Source organism: Apis cerana, linkage group LG7, assembly GCF_029169275.1.
Source record: "Apis cerana isolate GH-2021 linkage group LG7, AcerK_1.0, whole genome shotgun sequence".
NCBI lineage: Eukaryota > Metazoa > Arthropoda > Insecta > Hymenoptera > Apidae > Apis > Apis cerana.
Window position 1 is genome coordinate 9,799,166 of NC_083858.1, and position 26,518 is coordinate 9,825,683.

Here is a 26,518-nt window from a genome sequence, read left to right on the forward strand (position 1 = left end):
TATTTATCTCTTTTAAACGTTTTGAAAGTGAATAATTGATCAACGTGGTAATAAATCAAGTAAGGTTTGTCGTTTCACGTACATAGAAGAAGTTATATTTAGATAATTTATAGGTAGGTATTAAATTTAATTTACTGCGTTTAGCCGGTAATTCCTCTTATACTTTGTTCTTGGTACAAACGTTAGAATTCATACTGGCACTTTACATATTCTTATCGCTGTCGAATGACGTATTCAATCAATTTAAAAAACGAAAATAATAACATACACAAATTATATTCAAGCCCAATGTGAAATAAATTCGATTATTTTTTTTCTATCTGTAATATATCGTGTCCGTATATAATAGACTCGATCCACTGTCTAAAAGATCTAAAAATTTAACACATTACAATTCTTTCATCTCTCCTCTCTCTAAAAAATCTGAAACATTTACCCATTTATAATATATTTTTATAAATAATTTATATTTTACATTTTAAAAATCGTATTACGAAAAATTCGTATAATACATTGCCTAGACAGCTAAAAAGATCACGAGATTACCTTTAATCACAGATCATTGACAATTATTAGTCGATAAAAAATTTTATTTTAATCTTCCACGAAGATATCCTCTTCCTTGGGGAAATTTATCCCCAAAAATAAAAACTAATAATCTCAACTAATACCTGTTGTTTTGTGCTACAAAATATTTCTAAACACTGTGATCACAACCGACAATGGACATTTTCCAATAAGTTAATACCGTACCATTCACGACGAAACGAATGGATTAGTTTCCACATTATACCATGCAATGCCCGTCAATATAATCCTCTTCACTCCGAAATCGTTCGATTCCACGCCTTTCGTTCAACCAAGAACGTTATCCGGTCCTATTTCGAAGCAGTGAAGCCTAGTTAACGACGATACGCGTAATTCAGATAATGATAATAAGAGAACATCTCTCTCGTATAATCAAGGATCGTCCCTTTTTCATAATTTACACTTGCGTAACATTTACGTCTTCGACGCATCGAGAGAAGGATGATATCTTAAGAATTCGAAGATCATTGGATAATTTTAATTCATTCTCCTTGAATTATTATCTCCTTTTAAAACAATAATGAATTTATCGAATTTATTTGCCGTTGAAAGAAAAAGGATTAATTTCCCAAAATTTTATACAACACACACGTTTTATCACACGTTATCGAATAACTTGTAAAATAACTCTCTATTGTGTAACATTATATATCCTCTTTAATTCTAACTGTCATTTCGAAGCATATATAAAATGTTGAGAAGAAATGAAACGAAATCCTCGAAACTTTACTAACGTTTAAAAATATATTTTTAACGCGTGTTATCGGGAGATAAAAAAAATTCCAAATAAAATATCAAAAATAGAAAAAGCAGAATCGATTCGGTCATCGACGCGATTCAATTCGCAATTCGGATATCCATCGATACACGAGATAATCCATCTTGGCGTGATCGAATTTAAGAACAGTTTGCTCGATAACTGTTTACGATCGCGAATTATTATCTTCAACTTCTCGTCAATTGGCCGCCGATGTAAACACTCCTCGAAGACTTCGAAGACTCGCAAGAGATAAGAAATCGACGAGAAAAAAATAAAAGGAGGAAAAGAAAAAGAAAGAAAGAAAAGTAGATCCTCGTAGCGGGATCACAAGCTCAGCTACGCCAATCGTAAATCGATTCGATCGTTGAATTAATCGATTGGTAAATAGCAGTTTGATTGCATGACACGTTTGTTAATGAATTCGCATAATATCCCGACCGCGATCCTCTCAACTTTCGTCCCGGCCATCTTTTTCCATCCGCTTCGAAGTGACGTACGAGCGAACGCAACGTTTTCTTTCTTACTCAGAGCTCCATCCATCCGAGCGTCTAAACGATATCCGGTGACCCGGCGTTCGGTTTCTTGCGGTGGAGACCGAACGTTCTTCAAGATTTATGGAACGATCGGCAAGCGATCGGTGACGGATGTTTTGCCGAACGAATGGCGAAAATGTCCCGCGAGACGATTCCTCGAGTTGGCTCGTGGGATGAGAGAGATGGGGGAGGGAGGGAGAGGAGAGACGAGGAGAGACTCGCACTTTCGCAGGAGAATCTGCATGCTTAATCGACGCGTGTTTTAATTTTTGTTGGCTATTTCGTCAAATTATTTTCGTGGAACGAATATTATTTCATTTATCTTTTATTCATTTCGTTGCAGCATTGTAATTCTTGCCAATGGTGATTTATGAGGAGAAAGGTTTCTGGAAGATATATCTGGTTAGCTGAATTAATATTGTATTTAGATAGAAAAAGAATATTGTTATACAGTGATATATTCGTTTTTAAATATTTTCGGAATTGTACATCGAAATTTATGTTATATTTCATATTATAAAACTTAAATCTATAATAATCTTGAATATTTAGAAAATTAGAAAATAAACTTTCTAAAATTTCTTGAATTAAATATGCGCGGTGCAAACAAAATGCAAAAATATGGAAAAATTTCTTTTCGTGTATTGTTATCATATATATTAAGAGAACAATGCGTCAAATACAGAATCTTAATTGAAGATCATCCTACCGAGTACGATCTTCCCCGATCGTATACTCCGTGCACTCAACCCTTTCACGGTGTCATGAAACCTTGGAGTTTCGGAGTCTTCGAAAATCCGAAACAATCAAGACTTTTACGGTCCAACGAGAAGGATTCCATTTCCAATCGTTCCTACGGGATTGCGTAATCTTCACGAATCGTGCCTCCCCTCCTCTCCACGAGTCGGCTGGAAACGAAGGGACACAAAGAGCTCCCTTTCACGTTTTTCGCGTTGGCGACTCGCGCTAATTGGCTTCCACGGAACACGTAATGAAACGTAAATATTTTCCGTCCGTCTGCCCTGTCTGTTCCTGTCCCCTCCGATTTCCTCCTCCCTCCTTTACCCTCTTTGTCTCTTTATCCACTGGCGTTTATCCCAGACCAGAAGGTGGAGGGCTTAGGGCTTATTGACGATGGTACTCTTTTTGGAAATTACGATTGATCTTGAAATCTCGAAAGGGATTTTCGCAGCCCTTTAAGTAATTGCGAAAAAGAGTTGAATAGTGGTGAGTGGCGTTTATCGAGAGATAGATCTTTGGAGTAACGGATTGGATTAAATAGCAGAATCGGGATTTGTCGAAGAAAGCGAGGAATTTTACCGGAAATTACGTGAAGAAAATGTGTAGAATCTTTTAATTTGTTTTTGAACGAAATTTTTCCTTGAGTTATGAGAAGAAGAAAATTGTAATTGATCGATAGAGTATTAGATATTTTTTACGACATTTGTAATACAAAATTCGAATAGAATATAGTTACGATATTTGAGATATTTGCATAAAGATCCACAATTTTTAATAAAATACAATAAATAATAAAATAGTAACGTAAGACATTAAATCTAAAAATTTCAACGAATGAAATTCCATCGTGCTATAATAAATTCATTCTCCATCCTCCTTCGCCCTCTCCTCTTTTCCATTTACGTTTCTTCTTTCCATTTGGAGAGAGGAGAGGTTATCAATGACGGCGATATTTTTTTTTCTAAAAATGACGAATAATCTCGGTCCACGACGTGACCTTTAAACAATTCCCAAAGGGAGGAGGTTAAGCACTAATGGGAAACCGCTAATGGTGGACCGGACGGCGACCTTTCGAAAACAATCGATCGCCTTGGTCCCAACTTGGCTCACGAGCCTTCCGAGTGAAAGTCCCCGTAGCATTGGTAGCATTCCGCCTTGTTTCTTCGCCGATATAGAAGCCGTTAAAGTGGGTCGGCTGCAGCCGTGTTGCACCACCTTCCTTCTAGCGTATCAATTTCTGTTTCTTGCCCGCGATAAAGGAAATATATCAGAAAGTAGAAAGACTGGTTGAACGGTTGAACGTTTGAAGGGTTATTTCGGAAAAATGTATCGAAAGCATTCGCTCGATAAACGAGATAGATACGTATACCATGAAAAAATGATACTGTGAATGGTAATGCGAATAGTAATTGAAAGATTAATATATATATATGCACTTACGTATGAATTTCAATCATGGGAAAGTAAGTATATATATTTAATTTCAAAAGTGAATTAACGAATCAAGAGTTTGCATATAAGTTAATTTTAAGATATCATGAATTCGATTGATTATGAAATATCGTCACTATCTAGTATTCTATTTTATATAAATATGTTATACACTGTAAAAGAACCTGATATATCTACGATACCTTATCAATTTCTTTCTCTTACTTTCAACAAACATTTGGATGTTCAATAACTAATAATAAAAAAAGAAAGGTAATAATAATATTTTTATAATATTCCAAGAAAAGGTGATCTCGAAACAACGATTAAACATAACTCACCGTTAAACGCAACCAACAGTATCATTAAAGTATTCGCGCCCCGCGTTCCTCCATCGTGGAAACCATTCGGTGTCTCGAGAATGTCTCCGTTCAGATACCGGAAGCGAGACCGCAGCCATCGATGCGCGATGACGCGAGGTCGCTGGTGATCGATGGCTCGGACGATCGACCATCGATCATCCGATTCGCGCAGATATCACGTCTCTTTCTGGTTGCTTCCACTTCCCCGAGAAATACGTCGTCTCTATTCTTCTTCTTCTTCTTCTCTTTTTTCTTCTTTCTTTTTTTCTTGTTTTTCTTTTTTTTTTTTCTCCTCTTCGAACGATGTCGCTCGATGGTATTCGATGGCAAGTACGTCGATTGCCAGACGTATCTCAAGTAGCTTCCTCGAGCGGTCGAGGAAGTGTTTGTAATGGTAATAGAGGAAAGGAAAGTTTGGTTCGAGAAAACTCGAGAGGTGTATCTCGATGGGAATTTTCATTGGACGGTGGATGGTACGTGCGAGGATTTCGTTATTTAATTTTATGGCTAGCTTCGAGTGGTTTTAGCACCTGCTTCTTTTTTTTTTGAAAAGATTTATGGGTGGGTTTGTAACTTGTGAGATTTTTTGGAGGGGAGGGGGAAAAATATTGCAATGCTTATTATTACGTATCGGGAAATATTTATAATTTTCTAGAAGAAAATTAGGAGTATGAGATAATCTTTTTGCGCTTGTTTCTCAGAATACTTATCGGATAAAAAAATCGAATGAATAATATAATTTTTAAGTAACTAATTAATTATATAACCATTTTACAAGGATGTTTTATCACAACAACTAGTTAAATTTAAAAACGGTGTCACTGGCCATTCCATTGTAATAAAATTGTAATTAATTTTTTTAATTTTTTCTTATTGTCAAGGATTTTTATTATTACGAATAAGGATATATGATTCAAAGAAAGATTAGAGAAAAAGATTGATTCACATTCTTTTTTCTTTCGTAGAATTTATATTTTCATAAATTCACGAAAATATTATGTATCATTTTTTTTTTATTTACGCACAGTAATTTTTTATAAACAATTATCTTTCCCTCGATTCTCTTATTATTATTATTTTTCTTCGACAGGCTACAAACAGACGACAAATGCAAAGACGAAGAATATCACATAAATAGCCGACTCGTTCAATCATTAACCTCACTCGTAGGCGCACTTCGAGGCAAACGAAACATTGCCTTATTTACTTACTAATAATGTCGATAGTCAAGTGTCATTCAGCCGATTCTAAATGCCTCGAATCGACATCTTCTCACTTACTTACGAAATATCGGTGCCGATCTATCGGCGGGAAAGAAGTGCAATGCAAATTTGCATTGGCCATTCAACATCGATTTCCTTTTTCGCGCATTTTGCGCGAACGTGTCTCGCATTTCGAGGATTCCCTTGTTCATGAGGGAGGAGGAGGAGGGGGAGGACGTGGTATTTCTATCACGGCGAATTTATTAACGAACTTTCCACTCGTTGTGTTACGAGAAACACAAGGGTACTTCGTATCCATCTATCATAAGCAAGCGTTAACCTCTCGCTTTATGCAAATATCGCTATTTGTGGAACAAGTAGTCAGAAGAGGAAACGTTGCTTCGGTGAAACGTGATGCAATTTCGTTCCGTTCTTTTTTAAATATCATCGTTTGATTGTATTGTGGAGAGAGATAGGCGAGTTGTTATACGTATTCAGAATCGAAACGAGGAAAATTTATTCGATACCCGATATGATGACTTGATATTTTACAGAGAAACTCGTCTAATTTTGATTTGAACGAAACTTTGTCTGGAGTAAATTTTTTTGTTGAAAGAAATAATTTCTTCGAAGATGTGAAATTAATGAAAGTTTCAGCATCTTGTCAAATTTTAAATACAATTTTTCGTATGATTGGATAATTGAATATAAATTAAAAAAAAAAAAAACCTATTGAATGATATTTAATTATCATAAATAAAATCCTAATATTTCTTGAAACAATATTTGGTTAACAAAATACGTATCATAAGAAAAGACAAAATAAAAAATAAGAAATTATTTTTATAAATTTCTTGATAACATCATCTTACATTCGCAATTCATAATTTATCCAAAATATATAAAAATGCAACGCGAAAAAAATACATATTTCCATAAAAATCCAGTCTCTAATAACAATTTCTAATCAACTTTAACAATCACATAAACAATATAAATCAAATTAACAATAATATCTTTAGAGCCAAAGCCTCCTTATACAAAAAACTATCATTCATCAAAGTTTACTGCACTCCATTCTAAAACGTAGAATAACGGAACCTAGGAATGATCCAAGAAAGGAAACGTCATCGTACGCACAAGAATCCCAAAGCAAATCCCAAGAAAAAATCGTGAACAGACCGGAAGAAGCGTCGCGTCGGCGTTACGTGTATCCTCGAAGAGGGCGCCATAAAACCGTCCAATCTTTCTCTCTTTCTCTTTCTCTCTTTCTCTGTATCCGATTTAATTTTCACGAAAGAGAGAGAGAGAGAGAAAGAGAAAGACCAATACAGTCTTCGCCGTCCCATAAATCTCGCCTCTAAGAATGTCACATAAATGTCGAGCTAGGTCGACCTTCCGCGATCCGTTCCACGTTTCTGGTGATTACAATTTATTCCTCAGCATCCAAATATAGTTTCCATCGATTCCACGCAGAGACTTTGACTGGAGAAAAGTTCCTTCGTATCGTGCTTGCTTATATATATATATATATATATATATATATATATATATATATATATATATAAAATAGCAAGTAATGATTTTCAAATACTATCATTTTGACGAACTAGATGATTCCAGATGATCGATTAATTTTAAAGAAATAACAATTGGAAATTATTTAACAGTATTCTAATAATTAAAATGAGTGACATTTATTCGAATCGAATTTTATTAAAAATAGTAATAATTAAAAGTATAAATCACATTTTTTCCTTTTTAAATTTTCTCCTAAGTAAACTAACTGAAATAAAAAAGCCAATATTGAATCTAGAACTCAATTCCACTCAAAAGTTCTTCTATAAAATTAAGAATGAGATACACCAACTAAAGAAATATAGAATAACGATCAACAGAATTATAATAATATATTGATAATTTTAAACGAAAAAGAAAAAAGAAGAAGAAGAAGAAGAAGAAATGACGAGTCTTCAAACAAATACTAGATTTTGCAGAATTGGTGGAAAGCAATAAGAAATACCGGTATCACGGTCGAATGTTCATGCAAATCTTGACTTTCTGAACGGTCTCAGAATGTTCCTCGTCCTGTTCATCGGTGTGGCGCGTATAGAGCTGAAAACTTATGGACTTCGTTACTGTCCACGGACATGGTTATCTACGAGCAACGGAGAACTCTTCCTGAATAAACACCAGTGGCCATAGAGTGGCCGATGTTCGACTTCTATATTACACGAGTGATCTCGGCCACGCCATCAGGATCCTCCTGGACAAAGAGACGGTGGCTACGGGTCATCGAACGAGAAAGACTTTCTACTTTTGTGTCGTACACGGGTATGGAGACTCGTACCACAACTTCGTGTCCTTCCTGGACCATGTAGATTGCTCCGTGGAGCATCTCTCCGTACAACGAGATACCAAACGTGAGATAAGCTGTTACCATGCTGCAACCTGCTCCTTGATACGCTCTCGTTTCTGCTTCTGATGTCGTTGTATCGCTTCGGCTGGTCGTGATTGGGCTTCGAAGAGAGATAGAGATAGAGAGAGAGAGAGAGAGAGAGAGAAGGATGGAATTTGAGTTGTAGGTTTTTTTCTTTTTCTTTTTTTCTTAAGGCAGATATTTATGCAAATTTACATTTTTATCGATACAATTAAAGAAATGGGAATAAAGATTTCTTTTTTGGATGTTATATAAAGAGTATTACATACTTTATTTTAGACGTTTTATGTCTTTATGCACGCCATGCATATTCTACACGTTTTCAGAAATTTAAATTTTCCAGAAACATCCGCAATATTTTTTGAGATATATAATAAGCGTATCAGAGAGGAGTTGACTTCCGTAATATTTAAAGAAGTTTCTTTTATAGAACATTTTGACATTTTTAAAATCTGAAGTTACATTTATCTGATTTTGTTTAAAAATTTGCAACCTCTCGTCCAATCACCCACAGTCCCTCGTCTTGGTTATTCGAGCTCCTCCAAACTTCCCCATTTCCCGATCGCAATCGTTATCCGAAGTAAACAGTTTCACGATCCATAAAGTCAATCGTGCCAGCTACGAGCCGTTACGTTTAGCCAAGACATCGTGGGCCTGCCTGCTCGGTGATACATATCGCGTATTATTATTCCTCGAAGCTGTCCAATTACCTTAGCCGGCAGCGCAATTCGTGCTAATGGATCGAGAAGCATGGCACGTCGTCGTGGCGAGCCGCGAGGGAAATCGCCACGACGCCGAGCGCCGTTCCTGGATTTCTTTGGCGGATTTCCAAACGCGCCGAATCAGCCGAACCCCCTCGCTCTTACCCTCCCCCAACCCCTCCAACACCCCTTCCCGCAGGAAAAGTTACGTTTACCTAAGATTTTGATCCTATTTCCGTGCGGGTCGCCGACCTCCTCTCTCTCTGCTCATCATTCACTTTCTCTCTCTCTCTCTCTCTTTCTCTCCACTTTTCCTCCTCGTCGTCGCGCACCCGCCCATGATTCCTCGCACCTTTCTTCGCCGATCGTGGACTTTCACGCCCTTTCCCTCGATCCAACGCTCGTCTATAACGGGGTTATTCTTGATCCCACGATCTTTTTCCCTCGAACATGATTTTATAACCCGTCCTTCGTAATACGAAAATTGTGATTTCGAAGAAAGTTTCACGGGTTTTGAGAGATATATTTATAATGGCTTTCGTGCGTCTTTCGTATGGATCGAAATTATTCGGATTATTTAAAAACGGATAATCGAGGAGAAAATTGAAATTGCCAAAAATATTTCACGTTTGTAAATTAAATTAAAACGCGCATCTATAATTAAATAAATATATATATATATATATATATACTGCATGCAATATGATAAAATTAACAGAAGAATTCTCGTTTCAACTTATTACCCAACCAAAAATAATTCAGAAAGTGTTCGTGCAAACACCGAATGCTACACCATCCACTCATAAATAAACAAGACACTCTGGCACAAGATCCAAAAATATGCGCGCATCATCCGCACCACCTCCATCTTACAACCTCCAGATCCTGCATCGTAGCACAAAGCGATAATTTCTGATCGAGAGCGTTGCTCCGTAACATCATGTTGCAACATCATCAAGCTTCCACGATCCTTCCCGTTTCCAAGATTTGATTTCAACGGAGAGATGATGATCTTCCGCGTGTTTCGCATTTCCACGTCAACCATTTTTTCTTTTTCCTCTTCCTCCCGCTCTCGATGCCCTCCTTCGCTTTCTCGCCCCTCTCGGCTTCTTGTTCCACGACCAACCGAACCTCTTAACGTTTCTCCTCGCGCTATACACCTGTCAGACGCCTCGTAATTGTGAGACGACTTTATAGCTCGAACTTGATATCCGCGAAGATAGCATAGGATGTCCACGCGAGGATCGAGCGGATCCACGTCTCTCTCTGGAGGACGGCGGTAGAAATAAACGATCCTGATCGTAAAATATCTTTGGAATAGGTGATCGGCCGGAGAGCAGTTGTATCTATCCGTGATATGGTAGATTGAGAGCTAGGTAGGAAAATTGTATTGGTTGAAAGACGAGGGGAGGAATGGAAGTCATGGTTGATAGGAGGATTTTTTTAAAGGAGGATTGGGAAAATGGGAAGTTGAGATGTTTGAGGAGGATAGTGATTTCTAAATTTTGTAATTGTTCAATAAGCATCATTGCAAATTTTATTTTTTTTTCTTTTTTCAGAAAAAAGTGAACAAATTCTGATAACAAAGAGTGTGAGATAGTAATAGATTAATTCAAAGTAGACAAAGACAATTTCTTTTATTTAAAACATAATGATACTAAAAGCTATTTAAAGTATAATTTATGTACTTAATAATATATTGATACATTTAATAAAAAAAGAAATACGAATTAGAATCATAAGAATTCGTGCTTGACGAATACTCTGTCATCAGTTTCGTCAAATTGGTGTCGATCTTCTCACCAAGCAAATAACAAGCAATGAAATAGATCCTCAAGTCAGTTACCTACGAAACCATCGATCTCCAGTTAACGATGGCGTTCCTACACGAGCACCATAAGCAAGAGCCGTGTTTCGTCGATCTTCATTGAGGCTGGGTCGGGTTGAAAAACAGGGACGATCGAACGACCGATGTCACCGACACGAAAAATTAATCGAACGTTTACAGGGTGGCTGCTCCTCGACATTCCACCTTCGACGTTCACCACGCTCGCGTGTCCTTGTCTCCCTTACCATCCCCCCTTCCCCTCCTCCCCGTATAACCGCCGCTTGTCGTCCCCAAGGAGCAAGAACCGTCGAAAAGGGCAAGAGGCGATCCCTGGTCGAAGAAACGGCTAATTAATGATTAGCAGCGCGCTGCATCGAAAATCCAGCGATCGGTTTTTTCGTTTGTCGCCGTGAGGTTAGCATCCGCCGAACAAGACGGTGAAAAGAAGTCCAAGGAATTGTGTTTTACGACGTGATCGTGGCCACGTTGTGGTGCTGGTCGAGGTGCAACGAGCCACAAAAATTGGAAGACGTTGCTGGACGAGGATTTCCTGGGAATTTCGAGAAAGAAAAAAGAGAAATTCGTGTCGTTGACAATCCACACGCAAGTATCTCTCGTAATTAACTTCTTGTTAGTTTAGGATACAAATATATATTTATATTTCTATCTACTTTACAAATTTGAAAAATTCTTCTGTTAATTTTAATATCCTTCGCGTAATTTATAAAATTTTATATTCAATATTTCCATAATCCTTCTATCAATTTCTTCTAATTAGCCACCGATCAAACCGTTACTTTAGTATTTTTCTTTTCTTCAACAATCCACGCGAGGAATCGCAAGGTAAAACGCGTATTCTCGATGCTCTCGAAAGTTTCGTCAAGGTTGGCGGCGGCAATGCATTCGAGAGAGGCTCGCACTCTCGTATAATATTCGCTATAATTGCATTTCTTGCATGGAAAAGATCCACGCCCGGATTTTCTGCTCGAAACGGGCGTATATATAATCTTATAATGCTCAGGCGCAGGCCACCCAGCGTTCGAGTGGAACGTTTCGAGAATAAGCCGGTATTAATTATCCAGTGATCACGTGTAATTAATTGACCGATCGACCTCCTTCGGCGCGAGAGATAAGAAAAATTAATGCGGCCGTGTATACGTTTCCCGTATGCGGATCGAGGGAAGAATAACCGCGATACGCGGGTTAGAGGCTGGACGGGATCCATGGTGTACGTAATTCCTTGCTACGAGACCTGAACGTGGAACAGCCCTGCTCCAAGTTCCAATGGTAGAATCGTATGTAGAGGAATGCAACGTTGGACGGCTTGGAAAGAAGGAGGGAAGCTCGTGTCGTTATTTGCAGATGTATTTAATAATTCATGCAAGCCTTTTTTGAGCCTCGTAAGAGCCTTGTGCGCTCGATTATCATCGACAATGAACGGTGTACTTGAGTGTTTGTAACTTTTTCCCCTTTTTTCTAGGGAATATTAGCGGCAGTAATTACGTTTAGCGATAGTAATTTGCACCGATCGATTAGGAGAAGAGAAATTTGCTTAACATATGAATGTTATAATAAAAAAGAACTTAACAAATCAAATAAAATAATAGGATAAATTATCCTTTTGTTCTTAAGAAGTCAAATGTTCTAAGAAAAGAATTAATTCCACCAACTAAAAACTATTTATTTCAAATTATTGCAGACTCGAGTTATCTTCTGTCTGCTGAAAGAAAGAAAAAAGAAAAGCAAACGCACAATTTCAATTTTTCCATTTTGCGGGCCATCAACGTAAACGGTTCCCCTGAAGGGAGATCTCGATTCGAAGCAAATGGACAGAACCCTCCCTCCCCACCGCGTTCGTCATTTCAATTCAGATTCTCCGTGGTGTCTCCCCCTCCCCGGTCGTCCCATGGGGTGACGAAAAAACGGAGGAAGGAAGGAAGGAAGGAGCGGTGGTCGAGCGTTGCAAGCGCACCGTTAGAAGCGTCTTTGGGGGAGATTAGGTTCTCCGGGGCACCGACGTCCGCATCGCGATAAACATCGATATTTTCTCTTCCGCATACCGATTTCGCGGCTGGACGTGACCCGGTGGGCAGAAATTGCGGCGTGCGGTCGATACTCGATACGATAATGGGCAACGACGCAGAGAAATTTCTCCTCCGTAGATCCCTGTACGTGTTCCTCGATCTCCCGTTCCCTCCATCTTTTCTCTCTCTCTCCCTCGCGCGCGTCTCCCCCCTTTTTTCGAATTTTTTCTCCTTCCCGCGGATTCGGGAAGGGAACTGGAAAAATCGAAAGGAGGGGGGTGTTAATCCTAGGAGGACCGAGGCTATCGTAGAAAGGAAAAATAGAAAGGAATATACGTGTTTCGATTTTTCAGCGAAATTAAAAGAGACGACAACTTTTTGGGAAATTTTTGGAGGAGCCCTCCTCTTTGATCTTTCTTTGATAGTTATCAAAAACTGTAATGCGTGTATTTGCTTTAAATATCGATCACGTCTTATATTCTTGCTCGAATAGAAAATTTGTAGAATCGTGAGAATCCATAAGAAAGGAATTGTAATATCTCATCATATATATATTTGCACAGATTTCGTTTTCTTGATTTTATATTACACGCGATATTTTCATGAAAAATCCACTACTGTTCTCTTACTTACGCGAATAATAAATCTTGGTAATAATAATCCTCGATATATTGGAGGAAAAAGTATAGGGGTTTGAATCATGGAGTAGAAAGTCACACGTGTTCGAAGATTTCGAGCCTTTCCCTTATTTGCCAACAGAAAATTTCAATTCCCCTTCTCGACCGCACGCGGCGCTGCGGTAACTGCTACGCCATGCATGATAAGCCATTACTCGTGATAAGTATCGGATAAATGCGCAACACCATTTACCTATTCTATTATTGGCTCGGACGAAAATTGTATAATCCCAAGAATAGAGTAATATTTTTCGAACCGTGTTCGTATATCGCGTTTACCGCGTTTTATATAAATAATAATACGATTTACAACGACAAGGATTTTTCGATGTTACCATCCTGAACGTAACTCGAAATTGTAAAGTACGTGATATATGAGAAATTCAAACGGACAACGTATGGCGGAACGAAGTATAATCTCGAACGATCGTTGCAAATAATAATAACAATATTTTTTAGCACGCGTAAATTGCAACGTATTATATGGTGTGAACGTAAAATAGTTTTGCCTTGATAAACTAAGAGTCAAGTATGATTGTGATATAAGAAAGTGTAACTGGAAATGGTTTACAAGGGAATGGTAATGGTATATTGAAATATCGGCGAGAAGTTGAAGGGGGCAAAAATTAGAAAGATTTACGTACGAGCGGAATGAAAATTGCACGAAGCAATTCTAAATAAGAGAAAGTTGAATGCGAACTGAATGAATTGAATCGAGTGATTTTCTAAAAAAAAGAATTCTATGAAAATTTAACTGTTTCTAAAACAATTTTTCTAAAACAAAAGACAACACGTATCCCGTTTGAATTTTTATGCATTCATACATTTCACGAAACGCAAAATCGTAATAATTCTTGAATAAAGATAATACTTGCGATATTTATCAAATCCAAAACCAAAGAATCTCAAGAATCTCCTTCCACACGAGGAACGCCTTACAATTAAACAGTTCGATCCGATTCCCTCGGAATCACATCGATCGATCCGGGAATTAAACCTCTTCTCTAAACACGCCATCTAATCGAGCAACGATCGATTCAAGTATTCACCTTACAACGCATTTGCGTGGACGACAATTACTCCCGTTTCGCGAGGCGATTCATGATTCTCGGCTCGCGCACAATCGGAATACATATCGGCAGAGAAAGCTCGTCGAAATCAAGTAGGCGAATACATTAAGACTTCAGTCCAAGCTAGCTTGTAACAGCAGCTTTGCGTCGATTCACGGGATCACGTATTCTCAAAGCTGCCCTTTCGAGGAACGCATCGTCGCGTGTCCTCCGCCACCGACTCAACACCACCCTCGAGAAATCACCCCCTTCTGTCCTCGTCTGTTTGCTCGCCACTTGATCCTGCCATTCCTACTCTGGCTACTGTTCGTTTCGTCTCTTTCCCCGGATCCGCATGGCGAACATCTTCTCGTGGAGTGAAGAAGGCATCGGTGAAGTACGTGTTTCCCAAGAGCTGCGTCAATATTGACGCATCCTCGGTGCGAGTCGGCAAACGCGCTTCTGAAATCCGCGACGACGCACTTCAATGACACCTGTCACGGTTTGAGGAAGGGGTTCGTGAAGTTTTAGGTTCCAAGATTTTTGGTAATTATATCTTCGTACATTATGAAAAAAGAGGTTATTCGATATTATTCTTTTTCGCTCCTAGAAGAAATAAAAAAATCAACGTTTTAACACAAAATCAAATTCCTTCTTTGTTCTCCATTAACTTAAGAATTAAAATTCTCTATTGCATCAAATCACTTTCAATGCACGGTAAAAAGAAAAAATAAAAAAAAAGAGAATGACTGAGTCTCAATATTTATTTCGATATTCTTCATCGAAATCGGATCGATGATTTCTACGACGAGGCTCGTTAAACCCGCGCCGTCGTCGACTGCATCGGTTTCCAGGAAACGGCGGGCACGGCGCGAGCGCGCAGGCGCAAGAAAACGAGCACGGTTGCGCGCACGCGCATTTTTACGGTTGCTCGGGAGGCGAGAGCGCATGCGCACCGCGGCGAAACGCGCACAGAATGGGACGGAGCGCGGTAATTAAAATGCTGCGTACGAAGCGCGCGGTACGGCTCTCGAAGCTCCCTTTCTTTCTCCGGCAAATAAATTCAACGGCGGCCGCTCGTTCCTCTTCGTTCCACGGGCGGTTTCGCTGGAAATCGTCGCCGCGGCCGGGGCTGCTACGACGTTGCTCGCTAAAAAAGAAATAAAGGCAAGAAAAGGAGCTGGGAAGAGAGAGAGAGAGAAAGGGAGGCGGAAGAAGAAGAAAAAAAAGAAGAATTGCGGCTCGTAACTGGCGAGAGAGCGCTTGTGGCGACAGCGATACTAATTTCACTTCTGTATTCCATCGCCCCGTTGGCCTGTTGCCTTAAGGCACGCCTCGTTCACGCTCGTCGCTGCCGCGCGGACTAAAAGGCGGATTTTTCGCGGGGGAACCGCGAAACGGGAGTTTGTTACGAATGCCGGCGTGGAACGTGCTTGTCTCTGTCTTTGTATAGAGATGTGTCGTTAACGCTGGCGCTCTTAGCAGACAGTTATGGATTTGTTTGTGGTAGGAATCGTTGTTCAACTGCCTAAACGGCGCAGAGATATTTTATGGATTATCTTAAAAATTTTTATATATATCTTAAGGACGTCTCGATATGTTTTACAGGAGGAATTGTATTATGACGAATTTTTTTTTATATAAGCACACTTTCCTAATTTATCTTATCGTTGAAAAGGGAAACATTTTTTTTATTTATATAAATTTATGAATTTGTATAAATAAATTTGTAAATTTGCAACGGTGTTTCATATGAACATATGAACGTTTATTGTAATTTTTATGATATTAGTTGGGATAAAGAAAGAAAGATATAACGAGTAACAATATTTTTTATTTGTTACTATTCCACATGTATTTTTCTTCTAGATAATAATAGATTATATGATTTCTTAATTAAAAATTCTTTACAATAGAAACTATATAATTTTCTCATAACTTTTTAACTCTTCTTCTTATGTATTATATAAATATATGCTCAATCATAATCGTTTTTTGGAATATTATATTATTGCGCAATTCCTTCATGAAACTTTTTTTGAATATTGCTCTTGAAACGTTAGGTATATTACATTTGAAAAAAACATATTTATCATAAAAGAATACCTCTTCAACATCTAACGTTTTTAATTATATTCGTTTAGGATATTATTTTCTATAAAATTCCATATATTTTTATATTTCTTAAATATTGTAGAATTATCAAAAAAAAAAAAAATATAGATTTAATTTATTACAAAAATGGCAAAAGTATTTCAAAACTTATTTTTTACCTTCCATATTTTGACATTATTACACTGATAATTTAAAATTTTATTAATTCTGGAGAAAAACAATTTTATTACAAGTAATTATATTACAAGTAATAAATTATATTAGTAAGTAATTCGTACATCCAATCTTATACTATAAAACATTTATTAATTTTCATTTTTACTTTAATTATGATCATTTAACTATACATACATTTAGATACGCATTATTTGTCATCAAACATATTTCATACGTTTCACATTATTACCTGGAATAAAATTTATTTTATCATTATTTACACGGTAATAATCGTAATTTGCATTATCCGTGCGATTAATAAACGAACGTGCGTGGCCAATTCGATTAGCTCGTGCGATCCAATCGAGAGAATCTTTTAGGAGATGGGAACAAAAGGCATCGTGGTTGGAGCTGGCGTTTCATTTGAAGAATCGATTAATTTGCATTGAAACAGTTTGATTGCAATTTGTCTGTCCAACGAGAGAGCAAATGGTGCGTGAAAAGGTTGAAATGTCAGAGTGAGCCGGGTAAAAGTGTGTGACAAAAACTATCTGCGGAGCGGATTGGATACATGAAAGGACTTATCAAACGCGGCTGAATAATTAAGATAAATCTTAATAGAAGAACACGGGAAAATTTCACTTTGTTGTTTGCTCGAGATAAGGGACCTATTAAATACGGTGATAATAAAAATTATTACGGGGACGTATGCCATGAAATTATAGTTATTATGTTATAACTTCTGGCTGATTGATTATTTATAGTGAATTATATCTTAATTCAACGATATAAATTATTTTACGTATTCATTCAGGATATGGTTGATATTTATGGTGGAACAGTATTATATATATATATGTCCTTTCGACGATCTAGAGAGAAATTTATGAGCTTGCCATTTGAACGTAATTTAAAATTTTTCTCTGCACCTTCAACTTGAACCTACCCTTTTTGCAAACAATCATCAAATTTTCATCATTGAGAAGCCAAGATCGATGTATGTAAAAATAACGATAGAACTCGTAAAAATTTCTGTAAAAAGAAAAAATTCGTCCGATCCACATTATCACTTTCGAAATCCGAATTGTTTACACGATAAACAATATTAATTTCTGAAATGCAAATAAATAAAAAATCAAAGCAAATATCTTTTCTCCAGCATCACCGTCTGAAAACTCACTGTCCACTCCACTCATTCGCACAACAGATTCGTTCATCCCCGTGTAATTCACGCTTCATATGAAACAGCCCATATAGATCGAAGAGCAACACTTAACAAATCCCTCTTCATCGGCGACCAATTTCGCGCAAAGCCTCGTCGCGCGGTACGAAATACGTCGATCCTCTCCCCCTTTCAGGCACACTCGAAACAGCTGGTGCTGCCCTGATAGTTCGTTGTATCACTGATTTATACCGCCACTATCACGCAATCGTGCCACGAAATTCTTCATCGTCGCTGGTAAAACTGTGACAGTTGAAGCGACGGTATCCGCCGTTCGATCGCGTTGCACAATTAGATCCTTCTCGCTCTCTCTCTTTCTCTGTCTCTCTTTGCTGCCTCTCCTCCTCTCTTTCTCTCTCTCTCTCTCTTTCTCTCTTTCCAAGCTTCACAGGGAGCAAACGTTCGATCGTCCAATCGAACGAGCCACGCGGTGGTCGGCGTATAATTACTGGGATGACCTTAAAGTCGGCCGTGTGCAGGCGTCGAACGGTTTTGAAAGTTAGAAAAAAATCTCAGCCGCGTAATTTCGTCGTGGAACGTGGCTGACATTTAGAACACCCGTTACAGCGACATTCACCGCGTGTTTGCCCACGCGTGATCGAGCCGAGTTATTAACGCGACTAATTATCGATACCGCTGCTGTTTGCGGAATAATTAATCGGCCGATTTTGCGTGGATCGATTAAGGAGGAGGAGAAGGATTTGGATCCTGGAGGGATTGGAATTTAGAGGAATTTCTGTTGTTGGAGAGAATGGGAACGTATCATTTTACGAGGATTATCGTGGTGGTTATTGTGACTTTGATGATAATTTTTACGTTTCTAATTTTATTTTTATAAAGGAATTATTGTTCGAAATATAAGTTAAATATTAAATTCTTAAACACTTTAAAGAAATAGTGGAAAAAAATTAAAAGTTTTCTTATTTCAGTGAAATTTAGTAGGTTTAGTAGTAGATTAAAAACATAAAAACTATCGATATATAATGTATATATTAAACGTATAAAATTATGCACGTATAAAATTAATATAGTATTAAGAAAATAATTATGAGAATAATTATATATGCATTATGTATGAATATGTTTACCTCGAATAAAAATCGATATTAATTTCTTGTAATTGCGAAAATAAGAAATAAAAGAAAAAGAATCTATAATAAGAATCAATCTCTAACTCACTCGATTATAATAAGTTTATTTCTTATTATCATTCGATTTCTTCATCGACGATGAAATATATTCCTTACATCCCACTATCTTCTCCTATTTATCAGAAAAGTAAGAAAGATAAAAGAAACATTGATTTTCTCTCCTCCTCCTCCTCCTTCTTCTTTTTCTCCAGGAAGGTCGTGGCTGTAATGTCGTGAGAAATAGGCGTGGACGGGTAGAAAAACAACGGCAGAGGGAAAGTTGGGATGACATAACGGGTCTCGGTAATTTGGGGATATCGTGGATCCGGATCGGTTAGGGTGCCCCACGTAGTGCCTCTCGTTGCTCGGTGTTAGAGACAAAATGAAGGCGCTCGAAGGCGCTGCCAGGTTAAAAGGCCGAGGCGGTAAATTATGTGGCGCATACCGCGTGGCCGAGTGAAATTAAAGCGTGAGCGGGTAATGAATCAGCGCCGGTGGAATGGATTTTGATGCGAATTTAATTGAGGCGATTCGCATAGCAATCGTGAGAATGGCGGCGGAAGGAAGGAGAAAGTGTGTTCGATTCAACGGCCCTCCGGATTTTTAGGGACGCGCATGTGCCACGCGTTGTGCATATGGCGCACGATGAAAACAGCGACGACATGCGAATGAATCTTTTATTTAAATTAAATTATCCGTTCGATGAGAAATATATTAATTTTATGATTTATCAATTTGCTCAGGTATCTTTCCTTATCGTTTTATTAGATTTATATTGTTAATATCTTTGGAAATATTTCTTCCAATATTTATTTCAATGTATTTTAGCTTGTCCATGGAAAGCTTATACGAACCAATTAACCAATCGTTCTCGAATAATAATTTTCCTCCCCAATCTCCATCCATATCCGAACCATTATCCAAATTGCAAACGGTCCAAACGACGTTATTTCCATTAACCCGTCCATTCTCCCGATATGAAGTCATTTTTAACACGATCGAAAATGGGATGCCCCCCGACTCGGAAGGACGAGAAACGTCTTTTTCTCTCCCGGCGCGATCCTCCACGCTGGTCCGCGTGATTCAGGCCGAAACCATTGAATGAACCTTGTCGACGCTTGCAAGAAAGGAATAAAGAAGCGGGGACCGCGGTGGCCGTTGCCCGGTTACCGGTTGCCGACGTGGTCACACGTACTTCCAAGTAAGAGCCGCGGACGAAGTTGCATGCGAATGAAGCTCCGCTGACCAAAACGGGCATCCGAGACGGCTGCACGGCCGATGCCTCCCCTTTTCTTAGGGATCACTCGTCTTGGAATACCGTACGGTTCCTTCTTGCTGCCCGCTTCCGAGGAAGCCACTTTCTTTGGACTCCTCCTCTTCAGTATCTTCACACGATGCCCACACTCCTTTCCTTCCTTCCTCGGGAAGCTAGTTTCTGGTTAGAGGTGGAGTTCGAGGAAGAACAACGTTGCGGGTAACGGGTTCGCGCATCCTTGGTATTCTCTCTTTCCCTCGATGCAGGAGGAAGTTATTTTTTGTCTTTTTAAATTTTTAGAAGGATGGAAAAAATATTTCGAAAGATACTACTATTATTCTTTCTCACCTTTTTCGATCCCACAAAATGGGTCGTTGTTTCTCTTTCTCTCTCTCTTTATCTTACTGTCTTTACTTTCCTATCTTTCTAAAATATATCTTTTCAAAAATTCACTACTCTTCTGTCTCAAATTTTTAAGACAAGAATCAATATCGCGAAAATAATTCTTCCGTTCCACATTCCTCCAATAGAAATAGCGTCAATGGATTTTTTTTTTAATATCATCAACCTTTCAAGAAAGGTTCACGCATATTTCACAGAAACCCATCGCTTTTCCACTCGAAACAATGTCGATCGGCCCAACTTCGTTCCTCGTCGATCTTTCGAAGAGAGGCACCGCTCTTCCATCCACGCATCATCCGAAACGGTGCCAACGGTGCCGGATTGCGTCTCCCCTCCACCACCACTGTGTCAAAGAGGACACAGTTCGCAAAAGTGTAACGCGAGAACAAGGTCAATGTTGCGGTCAGAAACGCGGTTACGTAAAGTGGGAGGAGGGCGCGCACGAGGTTTCGAGCGTGGTTTTTCGACTCGTTGCCTCGAGGGAGGAAGGGAGGGAGAGTGGGGGGTTCTCGTCACGGTTCCCGGGAACCGTGGAGGAGAAGAAGAAGCATCGTGGCCGGCGTCGAAGGTGGGAACCTTCGAGGAATCTCTAATAAACACCACCATTGTATGCTAATCCATAAATATGCCCTGACTACGGTGCAAGCTCGCGTACAAACCAGCTGCGCGCCGTACGTGCGTGCGTACGCGCGTTTTCTCTCGGCCAATCGGCTTCCCCATGCATACCAACGCACCACGGGGGATACCCGTCGTTGTACATAATAATATGATCTTCGAACCAAGACGTTGTCTACGATCAGGCACCTTCCCCCCCTTCCTTCTTTCTCTCTTCTTTTCTCTTTCTTTTTTTTTTACCGTGGACACGTCGTTCGTGCCTGGTCGTTTCAAGTCGAGTTACAAGTCTCGTCGGTAGCCTAGTTGAAATCACGTATCTTTGATGGATGATGGATCTTTGTGGGAAAAAAAGAAAAGAAAAAAAGAAGAAGGAGAAGAAGAAAGAGGTGTATATATGAAAGTACATCTATACTTTAGCGTGGAACATGTGTGTGATGTGTGTACGGGATAAGTACATTTCATCGAACTTGGTCGATTCGTATCTTTCTGGAATTTTACGAATCATATATATATATATATTTTTGATAATTCTTACGATAACTTCCGTTATATATGAAATGAAAAGTGAAAAATCAAATTAAAATCGAATTAAAAACCTGTTTGCTCGATGAAAATTAGACAGAGATGTATTAATCGCAAATTAATATACCATATTGAATCATAAACAATTCACATTTTATACGAAGATTTGATTATATTTTTCGTTACGAGATTGTATTGTACATATAGAATCGTTATTTAAAAAAAAAAATGACGCAACTTCCGACGATCATATTAAAATGTTTGAGAGGTTGGGAAGAAAGGAGCGAATAATAAACTCTTTACGATTGGTTAACGAATATGTCTCCGCGACACGTATATGGACGTACGCTCGATCTCGACAGTCGTTCGACAATCGATCGGCCAATAAATTAACAAGAAACCGTTTCACAAGGCAGCACCGAAACTAGGGGGCACAGTAGTATTTCCAGGCGCAATTTACATTCCGGTCCGCGGACACGTACGATCCGATCGATTTGCATAATTTAATCAAGTGCGAACACAAGTTCGATGTTTGACTGACCCAGTATACCGTACACCTGTTTACGTAAGTTTCAGCAACCGGGAACAATCCAGTTATCGCGAGGTATTAAGTTCTCGTCACACTTTTTTTTTTTTTAACACGGCGCTTACACTCCTCTGGAATTAATTGTTTTCCATGTTCCATTATTTTCCAAACGAAGCGAGGCAGAGTTGTTAAAAAAAGAAAAGGGGGGTGTTCGAAATTTTGCTCGAAAATGATTCACGAATTAATTACGAAAGATCGGAATTTATTTAATTTGATTTAATCTCCAATTTTCATTTTTAAAGTCGATTCTTCGCGGAGGACGACTTTGATTCTTAAGAAGATATTTTTTTATATTATTACGAGATTGAAGAGAATATTAAATATTAGAAATAAGGGGTTTATTATTAGAAACTGAACATCGTTTAATCTGATTTGATTAAATTTTATTCGATCGTAATTTTGATGCCGTTGCATCAACGTCCGTGAAATGAAACGAGAATTAAGTTAAATTCATAGATAGAATTTATTCGAGTAGTTCATTGGAATAATTTCTTTCGTATCAAAACTGATTTTCTTCAACAATCTATCCCCAATTTTAAACTTCGATTTTCTTTCTTCGAAAATAGAGCGTAATATTACGAATTAGAATATCTCTCACGTTCAAATATCTAGAATATGAAAGGGAAGGCATTAATTTAGGCATTAATTTCACTCAAATTCGAATGGCGGATCATTAAGGTGTTTTATGGGAATTGAGATATATGCGGGAAGCATTAAACAAATCTGAATATAGTATCAAAGACGTGGTCTTTGTACCACTTTGACTCGACAATAGGCTAATTAATAAAGTTTCTCCGCGAAAACATAAATATTAGCAAGATGAATGTTCCCGTGTAACTAAGAGCCATTATATAGTTGACGTACTACATCACTTTCATTTGAAGCAGTAAATATACTTTACTCAGGTTTCTACACAATGCTGCTTTGTGCGAGATTGGTAAGCAACTAGGTACTGATTTATTTCACCCATTTCTAAATACATTTTCTAATAATAAACTTTCGAATGTATTACAATCCACCTATTTCGCGCTATTTCCATCTTAATTTCGAATGGCCATCTTTTATTCAATATCGAATCTTTAATAACATTTTTCTAAAAAATTAAACATGCATACAGACGTATCTTTTTACTTGTAGAGAAAAATAATACTTATTAATCGATTTTATTATTCACAATTACGATTTATTTCTTTTTTAAATTTCCAAAGTTAAATTCAATTCTCCTTTATCAATGGACTACTGGTATTAAAAAGTTCTTTCCTCGTGTGACATATTCTTTTTTCCTTTTTTTATTTCATCCAATACCGTAATAAGCGAGGATAATAAATTATATCTCTTCTCTGGTTTTCGATTTCATCTTTCACGATTTTCTAATTTTACTTTGCTCACGTGAATGTTGTTTTACGAGGGCCCTGAAACGAGGAACTTTCTTCTTGCTTTGGTTCTCTGAAAAGGTGTTACGAGTTAAGTTAGAAGAGATTTATGTCGTTTCCAAAGCGGAATACGCCTACGAGATTTCGAGTAATCGATGTTTAAGAGAGCTAAGCCGATCATGAGAACGAGCAGGCTGTACATATTCACAATCATCGACGTGTTTGTCACCTACGCTCTTCCTTCTTAATTTTACGCGGCGAGATCTCACGTTGACGTTTATAGAAACCTTCACGCGAGATTTATAGACGTACGTTTGATAAAGATGTATCTTACTTTGGAATTATTGCTTATCCATATACTTTATTATATATATAAACCACGACAAATTTTGAAACGATGTATTCTTCCGTGAGTTGAAATGAAATAGAAATTGAGGTTATGTAAAGCGATAATTCTTTTTTTTTCTTGAAATAAATCTTGATGTAAAAATTACACTCTTATTCATTCTAAATCGGAATACATGAATGTTAATTTTATATAATAATTGAACAAGCAATTGAATTTTGCATTAAATGAAACGAGACGAAGCGAAATATTTTCTATCTCTGTTACATCGCCGTCACAATCTATCTCCATCTTGTTTCGAACTTGCTAACTCAATAATATAATAATATAATGTAAATAAGTCTCGACTCATATTTTTGCATTTGTTTTGAATCTGTAGAAAAATATTCTATGAATATCTTAACACTTTGTGTAATCTCGTATATTCATATTTTTTTTATTTATCAGTTAATTGAATATGTAAAACAACTTATCCAATATGAAAAAAAAATATATAACTTTAAAAATACAATTTTTCCAACTTGTATATAAAATTGTGTATAAAATTCGAAACAGGTGTCACACTGGACTTCGTAAAACGATAAAAATAGACGTGAAGCAGAGGAGGAGTCACTTTTGGTAATCAAGATCTCTGTGTTTTTTCTTCCTTTTTTTTTAAGAAACAAAACGACGAGATTTCACGTTATAATAAGTTCCAAGTTGAAAAATACCACATTAAGGATAGAGCAAACCATTAGAAAGGGACAAAAGGGACCTCGCCTTAAATATCTCTAACCATGACAACGATTTATGCGCAGCCGCAACGTTAAGCCGCATTTACACCAAACCAGTTGAACCACAGACTTCCACATAATCCTCAAAAAGAAGAAAAAAAAAAAAAGAAAAAGTTTGAAAAACAACGTTTTATGCCGTGTTTGTTTCGATACAAGTGAATATATTCGTTCATGTATTCGTGTGTTTTGATGATCGTTGATAGATCTGATGGATAAGATATGAACAAAGTCCAATATTTGTAATTTTTTATTTTTCGATTGATAAATTAAAAATAATTTTAAAGTAAATTTTTAGATGAATAACGAAACTGTATGTGTAGTGATAGTTTTAATCCTCAATTTCTACGAAAGTGAAATGGAATTGTGTATTAGTACATTAAATTTGTGATGAGATGCCATTCTTATTAATTTTAAAAAATTAATAAGATTAAAAAATAAAAATGTAATGATAAAATCGTGGACTTCAAAATTGATTGAAAATTACTATTAATTAAGAGAGGAAAAATTACTGAGGTACGTGAAATTTTCGAAATACTCAATGATTTCGCGATAATTGCAGTTGAACATTAATATTTTTATTCCGTATTTGATATTTTAGATTAGGTTCGCGTTGAACTTGTGCAAACAATTGAGAGGCTCCGCGAGAAAAAAAAATACTAAATGCATTTACAAACATGATAAGTGCAAGAAACGATACAGATAATCTATACTTAGAAATCTCTTTAATTAATTTTGATAAGAATTTCAAAAGCCTTTATGGGTGTACACAATAAAACATGTTTCAACACGGTTTTGAATTTTATCATTTTCTTATATCGTTCGTGATTCTTCCCCTGAATATAAATAAAAAGATCGACAAGGTTAGAAGAAATATTTGATCGTATTGTGTATATCACAACGTTTCGAGATAATAATGTATCATTAACGATATTTCACCAAAACCGGAAATATCGTGTTTCCTATCTTTATTACAAAATTAACGCGATAAGTGGCGAGTTACGATTCGAGATACGATTGCACACCATTGTGTGTAACTATCTTGAAAAAGCTTGAAACGTCACGCTCGGTGGCTCGTACGTACCTGATCATTTTTGCATCACTTTTTTTCTCCCCGTGACGTTCGTTGCACATAAATTCGAGCCTGGCCACTCAAACGATCTCTTAATCACAATGCTCTAAGTATTCTTCTTGAATTACAAATGACAAATTCCGAGAATAAACCACAAAGCCGTAACTCGCCAAGTGCAATAACCTACAAGCATGACTAAGACAATTTTTCACTCATACGATATTAATTTCATGATCCATCTTTTCTTTTCCCCCTCCATCCATTTTTTTGAAAATTAAAAACTTGTCGATCCTAATTTTTCTATATTTATCTCCTCTTCTACTGTTTTAGAAATTAACTGTATCTATTCAACTATAGAATTCTTCGAGATCAATTTTACTTTTAATTGCCTTAAAAACTGTCTATATCCTTCCCAAAAAAAAAACTATCATTCCATAAAAAATAACGTTCCTTAAAAAACTCTATTCATCCCCGAAACTTGAGAGCAAAATAATAGCCTGGAATTCTGTTTTTAATTCCTAAAAAACGTCACCGAAAAAGGGAAAACGAGAAAGAAAACAATTCGAGCCGAAGGAACAAAGGAAAAATCCTGCAAATCACCTCACGCGCACACCTCGA

General features: G+C 37.4%; 1 protein-coding gene and 1 long non-coding RNA gene across 2 annotated transcripts in view; one reads left to right on the forward strand and one right to left on the reverse strand.

Moving 5' to 3' along the window:
- Window positions 1-26,518, forward strand: part of LOC107999229 (UPF0489 protein C5orf22 homolog) — a 761,052-nt gene that overhangs the window by 459,763 nt on the left and 274,771 nt on the right. The window lies entirely within an intron of this gene.
- LOC133666422 (uncharacterized) lies at window positions 10,280-25,436 on the reverse strand. Its single transcript, XR_009830549.1, has 2 exons — window positions 17,554-25,436; window positions 10,280-17,479 (listed from the first exon to the last, which is right to left on the reverse strand). It is a non-coding gene; the product is annotated as an uncharacterized LOC133666422 (long non-coding RNA).